The sequence below is a fragment of the Vicia villosa genome, linkage group LG5, assembly GCF_029867415.1.
Source record: "Vicia villosa cultivar HV-30 ecotype Madison, WI linkage group LG5, Vvil1.0, whole genome shotgun sequence".
NCBI classification, from domain to species: Eukaryota; Viridiplantae; Streptophyta; class Magnoliopsida; order Fabales; family Fabaceae; genus Vicia; species Vicia villosa.
Window position 1 is genome coordinate 66,242,712 of NC_081184.1, and position 14,067 is coordinate 66,256,778.

At 36.8% G+C, this 14,067-nt stretch overlaps 1 long non-coding RNA gene across 2 annotated transcripts; it reads left to right on the forward strand.

The window, feature by feature from the left end:
* Window positions 1-1,194: 1,194 nt before the first annotated feature.
* On the forward strand, window positions 1,195-3,988 carry LOC131606703 (uncharacterized). 2 transcript variants are annotated; one of them, XR_009284988.1, is made up of 4 exons: window positions 1,195-1,716; window positions 1,793-1,933; window positions 2,049-2,507; window positions 3,344-3,988. It is a non-coding gene; the product is annotated as an uncharacterized LOC131606703 (long non-coding RNA). The 2 variants fall into 2 exon arrangements; XR_009284987.1 differs by having other exon boundaries at window positions 1,195-1,667; window positions 3,344-3,984.
* The last annotated feature ends 10,079 nt before the right edge of the window (window positions 3,989-14,067 follow it).

Consider the following 14,067-nt stretch of genomic DNA (forward strand, 5'->3'; position numbering starts at 1 on the left):
GGAATCAGAGCGCCGTAGTTCGGATCACGATTTTCTGTTTGTTTTTGTGTTTTTTAGTTGGGCGGCGTTAACGTTCGCGCTCTTGCACAAGGGGACAGCCTAGGATGCAATGGAGCGGAAATAACGGTGCCCTTAAGAAAGCGAGAGAAGAGAGAGAGAGTTTGAGTGTTTCGAGGAAATCCCTTAAGCAAGGGAAACTCGAGTTACTCTTTGGTTTGTATTTTTTAAAGGTTGGGAACTCACGCCTGAATGGAACCCTTAAGCAAGGGAGCTCCAAGCACTCGAACATCCCTTAAGCAAGAGAAGTTACAAGCTATCATTCCCTTTTTATTAGTCAAAGTATTTATTAGTCATTTTTTATGCGTTTTCTTGGTATTTTTTAATGGGAGTTTATTCAAGTATTTTTAGATGTTTTAAAGTTGAAAAGAAAAAGAACTAGCCTAAGAAAACTAGCCTAATATGAATGAGGAATTCTGCTTATTATTATCATGGTTTCTACCTAAGGTTAGGATTTAAAAGAAGCATGAAAAATAAAGCGGTAAGTAGCATATTGAAAATGGCATGAAAAAAGAACAAGTCAAAATATAGCACAAAAGTGAATTAAAAGTACTATCATTTTTTATATGATTTTTTGTGAAAGAAATTGAATCGCAACAAGTAAAAAAAAACTAAAAGAAATAGCCTACAATTACTATTTTTTATGAACATTTTTTTTTATATGACAAAATATGTGTATCAAAGTCTAAAATGATGGTGGAAAAATTAGTATTTTTTATTTGATTAAAAGAAATGACAAAGCCTAGTTAAAAGCATAAAAAATAAGGAAACAGGGGGTGCAAATTGAATTTGAGGGTGTGATTAGCTGGGCGTAGGGCCCAGAGGGTGGCCCAAGGCAGATTGTTCTTGTCTATGATTTTGTTGCCAGAATGTGTGCATCAATGGGCCAAGGAGGTGTTAGCAGCGAAAAGCCCAACAGATTTTTGTTATAGAATTTTGTTTGTACAATGAAAGAAGAAGGTGCGTGGGCCAAAGGGGGGTGCGCTAGTAAAGCGAATAGGCCCAAGGGATTTCTCTTTTTGTTACAGTTTTTTAACATGATTTTTTATTAAGATTTTAATTGTTTTTCAATTAACAAATTTAATCAAATAAAAAGAAAAAATGGAAAATAGAAAGAGGAATTAGGGTTTAGTTTGTACCTTTTCAAATTCTCCCTCGACCTCTCGAATGAAGAACGGCGGCGCCTCTGATTCTACTCCGGTTGGTCGCGCCGCTGCCACACCACTTCGCCTCTTTCCTCACACTAAACCGCTCCTCCTTCCTTCTCCCTGAGTCAAGCTTTCGTCACCTCTCTCTCACTCCAATCGAATCGACGCTCGGCCTCCGTAAACCTCCGCTCCGCTTTCTCGATCTCTTTCCGGTACCTCTCTTTCAATCTCCGCCGTGAACGATAACACTTCATTTCTCCCAATATCGGTTCTTCGTCTCAGCTTCTCAGTTTTTTTGACTCTCAATCTCCTTCTCACTTCTCTTTTGAGTTTTGAATCCTCACTGTTGAGAGATGACTGACGATTGATAATGGATGAATCGTGAATTATGGTGGTGAATCTTGGAGATGAATCTTGGAGATGATTGACGATTGATACACCGTGATTGTTGAATCGACGAAGGTATGAGGTTGATTCACTGATATTGTTGAAAACGATGAAGATGATGAAGGTGATTGTGACGCGTTTGATGCAGTGTGAAGCTGAAGATCGTTATGTTGATTGTAGCTTCCCCTTTGTTTTTGCAGATACGGAGATGAAGAAGTGAAGGTGTAATTCAGAGGGATTCGGTTCTTGTGATGAAGATTGAAGAAAAAGAGGATGAACCAGATTTGAACGGGTGAAGTTTCAGAGAAGGAGAGAGAGTTCTTTCTTCGATTCTGTTACAGGTTTGCGTAATCTTTTCCCTTGAACCTTTTCTTCCAACTTTCTGTTACGTTTTCGGTTATGCCGGTGAGTGGTTTTCTGATTCTTTCTTTTCTGTTATCAATTTCTGATGGACAGAGAGAGTGATGGTGATTGAAGATTGAATAAGGTTGAAGATGAGGGTGGTTAGGGATGAATTCAGAGAGTGATGGTTCTGAGATCAGAAATGGTGGAGAGGGTTGATGGTAAGAGCGTGCAGTTCAGAATTATGATGAAGATGAAGAATGGTTATGGAGGAGATGAAAGAAGGAATGGTGGAGGAGAGTGGAAGAGGATGAAGATGAAATGGTGTGTGGTTGTGGAACTTAGGCTTAGCACATCTTCATTCAAAGTTTACAAGCGAAACTATGATGAAGATTGGTGGTTGTGCTTCCAGGTGTGTGTAGAGAAAGATGATGAAGAGTGAGGATTGGAAGAGAGTGTGTAGCATTTATATATGGGCGATGATTGAGGAATAATGGTGAATCCTTGGGTGTGGAGCCTGAATCATAGCTTGCAATGAGCTTTTTTCGATTTATCGAGTGTGGGACTTGGAAGGTATGTTGATAGTTGTTGTAGATAGCTGAATGAAACTGTTTTAATTGTTTTCTGATTTTCTGTTAATTGAATATGGTTTTGATATGATGAAGGACTGAATTTTTGGAAGTTTGGATGGTTATTTTTTCTGTTGGAGTTTTCTTTGGTAGTTATAAAATTGGTTAGTGAATGCTGCAAGTTTGTTAATAGTTAGTTATAATTGTTAGAGGCTTTATTAGATGGCAGTTATGGGGTTAACAGAGTCTGGACAGTTAGTTATGGACTGGAAATTGAATACTGGTTTTTTGTGATTGAATTGAATGCAGGGCTGCTTTAAGGTGTATGGTATGTGTTGTGAATGGATGTTGGGTGTTGCTGCTGTTCGTTTTTTTTTATGTTTGTGAACTGGAAATGGTTAGTAGGTGATTACAATGGAAGTTAGCCTGTTCAGAAACGGTCCGATGCAGCTCGGTTAGAACTAAGAGATTGCTCTGACAGTTAATGAAATGTGAGGTTTAAATGGTATAATGTTGAATGAATATTTCTGAAATTTTGTACTGATATGAGTGCTGATTTATTGTTGTATGTACTATAGGTGATGCTGCCAAAATGAATATGTATAATTCTGGTATTGTATGAATATATACTATAGGGACTGTTTTGATTTAGTTCTTGGGACTGTTTTGAATGAAAGTAATTGTGTGATGATGAATTGGTTTAGTTAGAAATAGTAGTCTGTGTATGCAGGAAGCTTGTATATTTTCTGAGTTCTTTGGTTCAATCTTGGTTAATTTGGAACTGAAGCATAGGGCTGTTTTTGATGTTTTCTTCTCTTGAATATGCTTCTATTGCTGCAGGATATTTACATGAATTGAAGAGGGATGCTCATGGTTTTTGTTGTGAATGAAACATGAGGTCAGAGGCTGGCGGTTTGGAGATTTGTGATGCACATGGTGATGACTTCAAGGGAGTGGAATGCAAAGGCTCTAAAGTTCAGAAGTGGAATAGGTCCAGGGTAGGAGTTGACTTTGGTCAACTGTGTGACCAAAAAGTCAACAGTTGACTAAAGTCAACTATAGGTCAAAATATGTAAATTCTTGTAATGGTGTACTGTATTTGGATTTTGCAATGTGAATTGGACTTTTGAATTTTTGTAATGGATATGGACACTTTGTGATGAATTTTGGAATTGGATATTTGAATGGTGATAGATGGACATGGCTTGGCTTTTGTAATGAAATGTAATGAAATGGTTCATTTTTTGTAACAATACTTGATATGATGTGATGGAGTAATGAAATTTTCTTCATTCTTTAAATAGCCTTTGAATATGTTCTTCCCTCCATTTTGCTTTCTTTTTGAATTCAATCGTGCATTTCCCTCCTTTCTTCAGATGAATGAATACACACCCTTTTGGCGAAGTTTCAAACGAATAGCTTGGATTCCAAGTACTCAAAATGAACCATTTTGGATTGAAGAATAAACCAGATGACCCCCTAACAATAAGATGATCATAGGAACAACCCTGAAAATCCACCAGTTGACACAAGCGCAACAAAATGAACCTTACTCCACTATTAGCTGAAAGCCTCAATAGAAACAAGCCTGCATAAAGTATGAACTTCAAGCCATGTGAAACCTCAGCTCTATCTACGACCTCGATCCCTTGCCAGTTTTATTGATTAATGATGCATGTCATGTTAATGCCCTAGTGAAAAGATGATGCATATGAAATGAGAAGCCTAAGCCAGTTAGAAATAAAGGGGTAGGACAAATTTGGGGTATGACACATGTGTAGTGGGGTAAATTACCTTTTGGGTTTGGATTTCCAAGTACGTTGGCCACCTTGTTGCTTACTGTTATACCCCAAAATTTGCCCGCATCTTTTTCAGAAAGAAGGCAACAGACTTCTGTCTAAAAATTGGGAGTTTCATATCATCTTGGATTTTATTTCATAAATATCCTGATTTTATGAATACTCGGTTTTTAGAATATTTCTTACACGGTATTTTGGTTCGCTGTCGAATTTATTCTTACACAAACGCCAAGTACTGTTTATCACTTCACACACGCTGTTTATTTGAGATTTATTTGCAGATAAATAGTACTGACGCAATTGGTACAGAATTAAATTTTGCAGGCGCAGAGTCCGGGGGTTCAGACTGTGCTGGTAACAATTAAATTATTATTAGTTTTGTTTCCCCACTAATTTTTGTACTATATTATTATTTTCAAAATCTCTTCTATTATTTTTTAAAATCTCTTCCTTTCAAATCAAATCCTAACTTTATTCCATACATCTTTCTTTTCAAACCCTACCATACACTTTCTTTCAAATCCTACTACCACTCAAATTTTCCTTTTTTGTACGGAATCACTTCATTCCCCAACGTCTCTATCCTTCTTTTCACTCTATAAATACCCCTCATTTTTTCCATAAATTCTCACATCAAATTTCACTCATTTCCCAAACTTCTACCTCATAATTATTTTCTCTTCTTCCCCGGCAAAAATGGCAAAGTGGATGGATACGTTTTTTCTTATGGTCATCATTGTTTTGGTGGTGATCATGTCCTTTTTCTGTCTGCATAGTCCTGAAAAATGCGGACCTGGGTTGCTTATACTTCCGTTCATTTATATGTTGCTATTTATAGCATGGGTTTTTAATCGTCATTTTTAAAGTTTGTCGTATCTTTCGCTTTCAAATAATGTACTGTTTATTTTATTTGTCGTACTGTTCATTATATTATGTAATATTTGTACTGCCAGTATTAAATATCGTACTATCTGTCGTACTGTCATTTAATTATCAAGATAATATTATGTGTGTTTTTGCTAGTTAAATATTTATTTTTTCTGTGCATTAAATATTTTTCAAGGTTATTATCGGTAATTTCGTTTGCGTACAGTATATTTTATTTATTTATTATGTTTTTGTTTTGCTAACAACTCATGTAAATAAATTTTCACCATTAACACAACAAAAAAACAAAAAGAAAAAATTAACTTTAATGGTTGAATTTTCACTTTAACTGTTACGTTAATGCCCGGACAGCCAGTTGACAGTCAAACCCGCTGACAGCAAAATTCTCCGTGTTTTGTATCATCATTCAAGTCAATCTTTTTCATTTCAAAATTCCAAGATTTTTGTTCTAGAAGTCTTCTGATAATCACATGATCAGCAGAGGCTCAGCACTGCACAAAAATCAGGTACGCTTAATTGTCTCCTACACAAACAGTCCCTAACTAGGGTTTTTTTTTTTCAGGAGAAAAAGTTTTTTTGAGACCTCAAATGGATTTCATGGACCTCCATATGTCTCAAAGTACCACCAGAAAAATTTTCAAACTTCAATTCGCTCAGACGCACAGTCAGCAGCTCAAACAGTCAACAGACGACCAGTTTGACCGAAAAGTCAACAGACAGTCAAAAATGAAATTTTTTGTCAACATCCATATTTTGTCAAAAGATTCATCATTTGATCAATGGTTGATCATAATTCATCAAGAAAAGATCAGAAATCAACAAAACCCGAAGTTTCAAAATTAGGGTTTTCTCCTAAAAAGTCAACTGAACTTTGACCGGCCATAACTCTCTCCTCGTTTATTCAAAAAATTCCAACCAAAGCTTGTTTTGAAGGAAATTCAATTATATTTCAAATTCAATTGATCCCATGGTCATTGGATTCACCATTTGAAAAATATGAGCTCAGACATTACAGGTCATTTTCAAAGTCAACAAAAAGTGGTTTTTTGTCAAAGGCTATAACATCAAGATAACTTCTCCAAATGAAAAAAAGTTTCCAAAGTAGCTTGTAGAGGACATCTTGAGGTTTCTAAAAAGTACAAGAACTCCTTCATATGATCAAAATTGAGGGAGATATGCCTTGTTGAAGTTGGCTATTTTTTGGGAAAATGCATGAAACCTACATTGATCAAAAATGTTTTTTTCCAAAAGAGGCCAAGTTTTCATGATCCAAACATGTTCCTAATGATACTAAAGGGCTCCCATGACCAACTTGAGGCCCATAACATTTTTATTTCTTTTTTAATTTAATTTTATTACCTTTAAAATTAAATTAAAGAGAAATGGTGCAAGATCATTATCCAAAGCTTTTGTCTCTTGCTTGAGTCACCAAGGTAGCTTAATTTCTGCAACAAAGAGATGGTACAGCAGACCTAGAGCAAGAGGTTGAAGAAATTCAAAGCCATGGCCAAAGAATTGAAAGATTTTTATATTAAAAACTTCAAAGGTTCAAAGATCATCAATGCAAGATAGCATAGCTTTGCAGCACATTCATTGCTTATAAATGAAGTAGAACACTTCAGTAGGAACACACACACACAAAGATCTACCAAAGGAATAGCCAAGAAACTCACAAAATTCTCAAAAAAATCTCAAAGCTTTGTAATTTTCGTTTTCTATCTTCCAACCATTATCAATACAAACTAATCATTCTAATCATCTCCTGGGACCTAATATAGTAAGTTGGGATCATTACTCATGGTTATATGCTCATAGAACTCACGCTTCGAAAGTAACAAATTCATGCACTTTCTCTAACTTTCGTATCTCATAATTAAACATGTTTTAATGCAAACTAACACTTCTAACAAGTTACCAAGATGGTTTGGGTAAGGTTTAAACACTTACATGCAAGTTTACACGTAAGAATTCTCATGTACCATTATTGAGTTTTCAAGTATGTGAACTTTCGAATACCATGTTCCATGCATTTTTAGCCAAAACTAACGCCACCATCGTGTTCAGGAGGTCATTTTAAGTCAAACTGGGTGCCCCTTGTTTTGGTTCATGGCTGTTTTTGTAGGTTTTCAAAAGCATGGAAATCTGAAGAAAAATCCGCAGGAAATTCCGCAGGTAAGTCTGCAGCTAATTCCGCAGGTAAAAGGAAGAAGATGATGAATAGTAGGTTTGAATCTTTGACCAGCATGCGTGGCATATCCCACTCTTCTCATTCGCTGGTCAGCCTGCGTGGGTCCCATGTTGGACTTTTGAAAAGCTGAATGATCCTATGTTGTCTCTCTATCCACGTGCACCATGTGACCACCAATCTGAGCCACAAGATCACCTAATAATCTGATCTAACGCCCTAGCATGCGCAGACCACCATAGTCCATCATAAGTCACCACATAGGATCTTTTCTTTAATAATTTTAATTCCTTTTTTAATATAACTTCTAAAATTGTTTAAGAATAGTTTTAAAAATCAAAAAAATATAATAAAAATATTTTTAGGTTTATAAAATAATATATTATTTTTTTGATATAAATATATTTTATTTTTCTTTATAATTAAAATATTTTGTTTAATTAATTAGATAATATTTATATATTTATCTTTTAATTGTTTCTAACCTATCAAAAAATCAGAAAAAAATATTTTCTTTTTATTAAATTAAGTTTATATATTATAAATTAATTTTGCATATATTCAGAATATTTTTCTCTTTAAGCTTTAATTATTTGTATAATTATTTGCATAATTATATATTAATTAACTTAATAAATTTCCAAAACAACTTCAAAAATCCAAAAAAAATTAATTTTATTTTAAAATTAATTAACAAGCAATATGAACATATTTTAGACTTAATTTTTAGGTTTAAATTTTATTTCTATCTTTTTCTCATTTAATTAAATTAATTATGCATTAATTCTAATTAAAATCAACCATCCAAAAAATCCAAAAATACTTCCCTTTATCTTATTGCAATTTAAATTCATAGATAAGTGTATAGGTTGTCAAAATCATGTAAATAGCGTAGTTTACATTTCTCGCACAATCGATGTAATATCGTAGATTTATTTTCTGCATTTTACATTCCCGCATTTTAATTTCTGTACATATAAAACTGCGTGTATGTCAAAGATAATAACTGAAGCGCTAGATCACTAATTTCAAAAGACAAAAAAATATCTGAATCAGCACACAATCACACTTGCACCTCTTAGGGTAATCCCTCTGTTACTCTTTTCAAAACCATTTCTATTGTTTCCAATACAATTCCAATAAATTCTTTATGTATCCAGTCAAAGAAAATTTTCTAAAGGAAAATAGGAAAGGACCTTATAAATTTAGGGTAGATCTCCTAATTGCTTGCTCAAATCAAACAAAACAACAAATGTATCACATATCACTGTTTTTCCAAAACAAAACTTTCAAAAAAGACAACATTTTGTATATGTCCAAACAAGGATCATTATGAAGTTAAAGATCTTTTTTCAAAACATCTTTCGAAAGATAAAACACTTTGTATACATCTGCACAAGGATCATTACAAAGTTAATTTACAAAGGTATTTAAAACCACATACAAGCATTTCAAAGCAAGACAAATGATTCAAACAAGTGAGCTAAGCAATTAAGAGCCCATGGATAACCATGGATACAAAGGGGTGCTAATACCTTCCCTTTGTATAACCTACCCCCGAACCCAAAATCTCTTAAAGGTCTTTTTCTGTTTCTTTTATAAACCTTTCCTTAATTGGATAAAATAAAAGTCGGTGGCGACTCTCTGATTTTCAAAACTCAAAATAAAAGAAGAGTCAGTTCGTATCTCACGAAAAAAACCGAGGACGACAGAACTGGCGACTCTGTTGGGGATTTCAAAAACAAAATGTTCTCAAAAGGGGTTACCTTAGAGTTTAGATCACTTCGATGTTTTCAATTGCTTGTCTTGATTGTTCTATTTTTCAAAGGTTTGTTTGGGTATTTACTTGTATGAAAGATTCTAACTCGAATCTCGAGATACCTTAAGTATGTGACAATAGACCAAGAAAACTGTACGGCATGTACCGATACGGTTGATCTGGTAGTCACCGTTAGTGCGACACTTTGGTCTGTACTGATATCCCTTGAAAACGATCAAGGAGTATGTTAGGCTTCCGAAATGTCATTAAACACTATTTTGTCTTAGAACCTTTAGTTGAACTTGACTTGTGGCCTATTAAGTGACTGGCTTTGAAATTGATCAAAGTTAGTTATCCTCGAGGAATGTTTTGATCGGCCGTCCGAGCGCCGTATTAAGATGTTGTCTCCATGGATCATAGAACCCGAATACTATTTTAAGACAGGTTTAAACCAACTCAACTTCAGTGGGGAGGGTATCACCTATGAACCTCATACAAGCCTTTAAACCTAAGGCTATTGTTTGATTTGTTTGTGTTTGCCATATGTTTGACATCATGACATCATAAGCATCATAAACATATCATTTTTCTCACTAATCATTTCAAGGATCGAAGAGTTTACCTTTGTTCTGTTGTTACAGGTAATGGCTCCCGCTACCAGAGATTATATCCGGATCAACATCTCAACAGTACCATCTGAACTTAAGGACTTAATATCAGAATTTCCTAGAAATGCTCAATTCACCGAAAAGCACGGTCACCTACTCCATTTGGTTACCTCAAAATTTGAAGAAGACATGATACGGGTCCTGTTCCAATTCTTTGATCCCGAACATCATTGTTTTACATTTCTTGATTACCAGCTAGTACCCACTTTGGAAGAGTTCTCTGAACTGATTGGGTTACCTGTTCGAGATCAATTACCTTTCACTGGTTTAGAAAAGATTCCAAAACCTGAAATAATTGCTGCTGCCTTACATTTATGAAAGTCAGAAATCGAGTCCAATTGGGAAACAAAGAGTGGAGTCAAGGGTTTGCTCGCTAAGTTCTTAATGGAAAAGGCTCAATTACTACTAAAAAACAGAAGTTACCTAGCTTTTGAAAAAGTTGTGGCTCTTTTGATTTATGGGTTGGTTTTATTCCCTAATCCCGACCAATTCATAAGTGTACACGTTATCAACATTTTCTTAACCCGCAATCCGGTACCTACTTTGCTGGGAGACATACTACATTCTTTACACACTCGTACTATGAAAAAGCGAGGAACTCTTATGTCTTGTGTACCACTACTGGCTAGATGGTTTACATTACACCTTCCCCGATCACTGTTGAGAAACGAACAAAGGATGCAATGGTCTCGCAGGATTATGTCTTTGTCTCATTCAGATATCCGGTGGAACAACTTCTTTCAAAGAGACATCACTCTCATTGACCATTGTGGGGAGTACCCTAATGTGCCAGTCCTTGGCATCAGAGGAGGCATCACTTACAACCCCTCTTTAGCTTTGCGCCAATTTGGATATGCACGAAGAAATGGTCCTCATGACATGATTATCCATGGCATTGTGTTCGACTACGAAGATGATTCCCAAAGATATCGACGAAGGTTTATACATGCTTGGGGCAGTGTCTACAAAGTAGAAAGCAAGAATTTAGGACAATGGAACTCTATTCCCATAGAGCCTTACCTCAAATGGGTGTGTGCTCATGCTCAGAAGTTTATCATGCCATATCCCGCTATCCTACCTGTGACTATTGAACCAGAAGTCGAAGGGGACGAACCTCGAGTTGTTCTACATCCGGACATGCCGACTGACCTGGAAGAGCTGCAGAAATCTTAGGTTCAACTAAAAGGAGAAAGAGACACCTTCAAAGCGCAATGTCAAGACTATGAGAGGAAAGTGTTGGAGCTCACCAGACAACTCCAGGAAGAACAACAGATCAACACGTTCCTGGGTGCAAAGAGAAAGCATCCATGGGAGGCTTGAGAAATCCTTTATTGTCTTTATTTTATTTTGTAAGCCCAAAAAGAGGCAAAGAAAAGAAAAAAGAAAAAAAGAGGCAAAGAAAAGAAAAAAGAAAAAAAAGAGACAAAAGAAAAGAAAAAAAGAAATAAATTGTTTGACTAATAAATGTTTGTTTCTCTTTTGTTTAAACAAATTTAAATTCTAAGATCCTTGAAAACATTGCATATACATTTCATTCATAAACATTGCATAACAGGTTCACATGACAGGTCTCTCATCTCCTCGCTGTTTATTTCAGTTAGAAGGGATGGATTCCGAAACAAGCATCAAGAATCTCGAAGCACAGAACGTCCAAGTTCAGATGGCAATTTTGGAGCTAGCAAAGGGGCAACAAGAACTGAAAGCCCTGATGATCAAGAAGAAAAAGAAGCCCAAAGGATCTGTAGGCTTAAGCCACCTGGCAAGGAAGGTCAAAATCCCAGTCAAGAGCTCCAAAAAGGCGCCGATCCCTGAAATATTCGGTGAAGGTGATCAAGGAGACAATCACAGCAACCAGGGTTCTGCCAAGCCCTCTCTTTCTTCAAACGAAGAAGATTATCATTCCGAAGACGAACAGGGTGATAGCAAATACCAACAGTTGGAAGAACGCATGAAAGCTATGGAGATACAAAAAATACCTGGTTTAGACTTCAATGATCTTGGGCTAGTCTCAGATATTGTCATCCCTCCAAAGTTCAAAGTTCCTGTCTTTGCAAAGTATGATGGAGTCTCTTGCCCAAAGCTGCATCTAAGGTCCTATGTGAGAAAGATACTACCTCATACAGCAGATAACAAGTTGTGGATTCATTTCTTCCAAGAAAGTCTGTCGGGTACACAACTCGAGTGGTACTACCAACTGGAAAGTACAAAAGTTCACACCTGGGAAGATTTGGCTGCTGCTTTCTACAAACAATATCAATACAACGCTGACCTTGCACCAACCCATACTCAGCTACGGGGCATGACTATGGCACCAAAAGAAAGTTTCAAAGAGTATGCACAAAAGTGGAGCGATCTAGCTGGAAGGGTTCAACCACCCTTATCTGATCGCGAGCTGGTCGACATGTTCATGGGCACTTTAACTGGCCCTTTCTACAGTCATTTGCTGGGAAGTTCGTCGTCGGGTTTCACTGACCTGATATTAATTGGAGAGCGTGTCGAAAGCGGTATTCAAACTGGAAAAATTCAAATAGGCTCCTCCTCTGGTACTACAAAAAGGCCCATCAGTGGGAGAAATGAAGTCAATACAATGCACAGTCAGAAAAGTCGCAAAAGTGAGCATCACCAATCTGTAGGGGCTGTTCTGATCTCTGCATCTGCACCTCAAAAAGATCAACCGCCGAAGTATACGCGTCGACCAGATGCACCAAGAAGAAATTTCACCAGAATCAATATGCCAATCTCTCAAGCATTGCAGCACTTGTTAAAAGCAAATCTGATTACATTGAAAGACCCTCCAAAGAATGTCAACACTTCCTCTCCGAGTTATCGCCCCGATGCAACATGTGCATATCATTCCAACTGTCCAGGACATGATGCAGATCACTGTTGGGCCCTGAAAAATAAAATCCAAGACATGATAGATGCTGGGGAAATTGAATTCGATCCTCCAAAAACTCCAAATGTCATCACTGCGCCTATGCCAAAGCACGACAAGACCGTTAATGCTATCATAGACACTGTTTATATCTATGATGTGAGAGAATTGTCAACTCCGCTCCTTGAAGTCAAAAGAAAGCTAATACGAGCTGGTTTCTTTCCAGGTTGTGACCCTAATTGCTTTTATTGTGCACACCTACCCAATGGTTGTGAGAATCTGAAAATAGGAATTCAAAAGTGGATGGATCGTCGTATCATTATGTTTGAGAGGCTCCCTTCTATGGACAATTTATGCGAAGTTTTTTCAAATGGGATGAGGATAGAGGACGTCTCAGTGGTTTCTAACATACCATTGAAAATCCCTACCAAAACTCCTTTCAAAATTTCTGCTGCACCCAGAGTGGCATCGGTAATCATCACCAGTCCGACTCCATTTCCATACTCCTCAGACAAAGCTGTCCCGTGGAGTTATGACACTAATGTTTATGTCCATGGAGTTAAGCAAGACACCTTGACTGAAGAGACCGTGAATTTTACTACTCCAACTGTTGATAATATTGTGGGTACTAGTACGATTACGAGAAGTGGAAGGATCTTCTCACCAGAAATTTCTCCAAATGTTGCTACTAATCCAGTCCAGGTCCTAGTTCCTAATCAAGATATCAACGCTCGAGGCAAGGAACCACTAGTTGAACCAGTTCAAGTACCGGTGGAAGTCACTATTGAAGATCCGTCGAGGCAAGAAATGGAGGAAATATTGAAAATCATCTGCAAAAGTGAATAAAATATTGTCGAACTACTGGGGCACACTGCTTCAAAAATTTCAATGTTGTCTCTGCTAAAATATTCAGAAGCTCATGCCAAGGCCCTGATGAAGTTCCTGAAAGCTGCACATGTACCACAGGAGATTTCAGTCGATCAATTTGAAAATTGTGTTGCCAATCTAACAGTAAATAACGGTCTCGGTTTCTCTGATGCTAATTTAACCCCTGCTGGGAAAAATCACAATAAAGCCCTGCACATCTCTATTGAATGTAACGACACCACTCTGTCTCATGTGCTGGTGGACAACGGTTCCTCTTTGAACGTGTTACCAAAAGTAGTACTGGAAAAACTTGACTTCGAAGGAGTTGTGTTACAACCAAGCGATGTTGTGGTAAGAGCCTTCGACGGGTCAACAAGAACAGTGTACGGAGAAGTTAAGCTCCCAATCAGAGTGGGATCTCAGATCTTTGATTCTACCTTTTACGTGATGGAAATTCATCCAGCATACTCCTGTTTACTAGGACGCCCTTGGATACATGGGGCAAGCGCTGTAACTTCTACTC